This window comes from Nicotiana tabacum, chromosome 18, assembly GCF_000715075.1.
Source record: "Nicotiana tabacum cultivar K326 chromosome 18, ASM71507v2, whole genome shotgun sequence".
NCBI lineage: Eukaryota > Viridiplantae > Streptophyta > Magnoliopsida > Solanales > Solanaceae > Nicotiana > Nicotiana tabacum.
The window spans coordinates 58,450,159-58,453,724 of record NC_134097.1 but is presented as its reverse complement, the minus strand read 5'-3'; the positions used below and the strand labels follow the sequence as shown (position 1 = coordinate 58,453,724).

At 33.1% G+C, this 3,566-nt stretch overlaps 1 long non-coding RNA gene across 1 annotated transcript; it reads left to right on the top strand.

Moving 5' to 3' along the window:
* The first annotated feature begins 360 nt into the window (after positions 1-360).
* On the top strand, positions 361-2,690 carry LOC142172395 (uncharacterized). Its single transcript, XR_012701741.1, has 2 exons — positions 361-968; positions 2,539-2,690. It is a non-coding gene; the product is annotated as an uncharacterized LOC142172395 (long non-coding RNA).
* The last annotated feature ends 876 nt before the right edge of the window (positions 2,691-3,566 follow it).

Sequence of the window (3,566 nt, the reverse complement as noted above, 5' to 3'; positions counted from 1 at the left end):
CACTTTTATAACTTAATTTAGTTCTTAATAATAGTTTAAGTATTTTTATAATTTAGTTTTAGAGAAATAAAAGAAGAAAAGAGAGCGAAAATATAAAGAAAGTCGGAATTGGGCCTCGTCTTCGATTTCAAGCCATAGGCCCAAAAAATGGCCCAATCTTCCCTACGACCCAGTCCATTTCGAACTGGGTCAACCCAGTCCATAACCCAAAAGACCCAATACCCCTATCTTGCATTTCAAAGACACAAAACAAAACAAAAAAAAATAAAAGAAAAACCAAAAAACCCTAAAAACACAAAACACTCATCCGCCCCCCCCCCCCTCTCATTTTTTTTCATCTTCTTCTCCAAACCTTCCAAACCCCACCTCCCATGGCTGCCCTTCATCCTCACCATGGACGACCCAGCTGCGCCTTCAGCTTCACCAACGTTCATGCCTACTCCTCCTCCTTCGTTCTTCGTCAAGCTCGAGCTTGAGCTCGACGTTCATGGCTACTCCTCCTCCATTTCGTTTCTTTTGCTTCTGCTACGACCAAATGACCCTTCTACTTCCATCTTCTCCGTCCAAGAAACCAAACGACCCAGCTGCGTCATCCATGGACGACCACTGCTTCTCTAGCAGCCATGGCTGCATTCCTCGAGCACCCGAACCACCACCAAACGACCATCGTTGTCATGCCCGTTACTACTGTGCCGTGCTACTGCTTTTGCTTCCTTCGTCGAGTTGATGCCGCCCGTTTCTGCCACTGCTGGGACGTCGCCGCTGCTGCCTCGTCGCAACAGTGACGCTGCCGCTGCTACTCCTTCCTCCGCTGTTGCTTCTGCTTCTCGACGTCGTGCTGCTGCCCGTCACGGCAGTAGCTGCGGCTGCTTCTACTTTTTCTTCGTCTTCGTTGTCCTTCGTTCAAGCTTTGGTCGAGGCTCGGACAGATTTGCTTACAATAAAAGTGCGTCATTGGTTCATCTCCGGTTAGTAGATTTTTGAATTTTATTTTGTCCATATTTTGTTTTGATATTTTTCGAATCTAAAATCGGCTAATGTTTGTTTTATTCATGTCTATGGTTAGATATTTGATTTTTTGGTTTTGTTCATGTTCATGTTGATTGTTAAATTAATTTTCAGATTTTAAAATGGAAGTTTAATTAGTTGTTTTCATGTTTATTTCATGTTTGTATTATTGTTTAAGTAAGTATTTGTTAATTTGATGTTTGTTAGATTCAAATTGAAATTTAATCAATTATTTCTTCAATTTGTTTCATGTGTTTATGTATTGTTAGAAATTGTTAATATTGTTAAGTTCGAGTTTAAGTTCATAATTGTTTCTTCGTCGATCTTGTTATTTGTTTAAAGAATTTAATTGTATTAAAGGAATATATTGTTTTAATCGTTTAATCCGTCATGTTTGTTGTCTTAAAATAGATTCATTCATGTTCATACTTTGTTTGGATGATCTTGAATCCGAATTTTGTATAGTTTGATTTCTTGTTTACCATTTATGATTATTGCTTGAATTGTTCTCATAATCTTGTTTTAAGTTTAATATAAGAATTATTTGTTGTAATGTTGTTAGAGTTGATTTTAAGTTCAATATGATTGAATTTAGAAATGTTCATACTTTGTTTGTTGTTGTTGTTAAATCCGAAAATAGGATTGTTGTTGCTAAAATATTGTTCAATCAAATTTTAGTTGTTCTTTGTTGTTCAATTCGTGTTCATGTGATTTGTTGTTGAAATGTTGTTAAAATCGTGTTCATGTGATATTGTTGTTATGATGTTCATCCATGTTCATATTGTTGTTTGAACATTGTTAGAGATTGATCATATTGTCTATATTTTGGTTATGTTTGATTAAATGATGTGTTATAGCTGATGGGTAATTTGGTAAATTTGTAGTACGTTCAGGGGTAGTTTGGTAATTTCAGTAAGGTCGGAAGGGGTAGTTTAGGAATTGTACATTTTGAAATTGTTTATTTGAAGCATGGGGGACAAAATGAAATGGGGTGGGTTGTGATATGATTATTTAATATAAAGGGGGGACAAGATTTAAATTAAAGGGGAATCTTGCATTATTTTAAATAAAGCATGGGGGACAAAATATAATGGGGTGATGTGATATGTTTATTTAATGTAATGGGGATGAGTGGAAAGATAATGGATTGGGTAGAGAAAAAGTATTGATTTAATTGATTAAAAGGTTTATGGGATGTGTTATATATATGTGAAGTCTTGAACACAAATAAAAAGAAGAATACAGACAGAGAGAAAAAAAACGGACAGAGAATAGAAGAGAGAAAAATTCCGAAAAATATTTAAGTTTTCAAAATAAGAATAAAACTAAAAAAAATCTACTGCTTTCTTTCTTTGTTATAAATTAGTATTAATGGTTGTTGTTTCATTTAAAGCTTAAAGCTTTTGTTTTTGGGATTACTACTCCACTGGTCTGTTACTGGGTTGTTACTGTTGCTGGGCAGTTGTTGCTATTGTACTGTTATTATTGCTGCTGATTCTCATCATCATTTTCTTTTGCTTCCAATATCAGGTACATATCTGAAAATTCATGTCATGAAAAGCTTCAACATGGCAAGTAAATGAAGTTTGATTATAAGGATGTCTTCTACTCATTTAAATTTTATTAGTTTAAGTTTTAGTTTTGTTTTAGTTGGTTAATATAGTATTAAATCAATTGGTAGATTAGTTCTCTTTCTTAATAACAAATGGCTTAGTTATTTTAGGAACGCGATCAACTCATTTCTTTTAATATATGAAATAATGTCAATGATTTTTTACAAAATATAGAGTTAGTGTTTGCAAATATTCGCATAGGCAGAATATAAGAATTGGTTTATTTATCTCAAACCCAATCTTCGTAAGCAAAATTAACCAAACAATTATAACTTTGGACTAAAAACAAGTATATGAGAAGGATATGGGATTTACAAGCACGAATTGCAACATTTTATGTCAAGGATATGTAGAAATAGAATTCGCATTAAATGTAACAATAAAAGTTCTGCAGAAACTATTAATTTGTTTATCAAATTAAATCTTTTTCCAGTTTTATATGCGATTCAATTTTTGGATATGTTAATGTTGTATCTACGATAAAAATGGTAGTATTTTTAGTTACATGTTGTTTGTTTCTTTTTCATATCATTAATTCTTTAAAATTTGAATAGTTTTGAGGTATATAATTCATACGCGTAAAATAAGACTTGTAGCAACGCCTAATAAATTTTGAATTCTTTGTCAAAAAATTTGGTGGCACCCCAATCGGTAATTCTCCACGATTCTTACATTTAAAAATAGATAGATACAATAAACATTTATGGAAAATCTATACTACTATTAAGAATCTTTTGCGTGATTAGGGATGCGTTCGCGTAACCTGATTATATTTCTAAAAGCAATTCGGATTATGCGTTCGCGCAACTTCGAACGAACATTTAATAAAAAGGGGGCTCTTCGGAGAATATCAATATTAATTTCATATAACTCGAGATGTGCGGTTCAATATTTAATTATACAAGAGCGACGAACGTTCATAATTTTATTTTAGCACAATTTCGA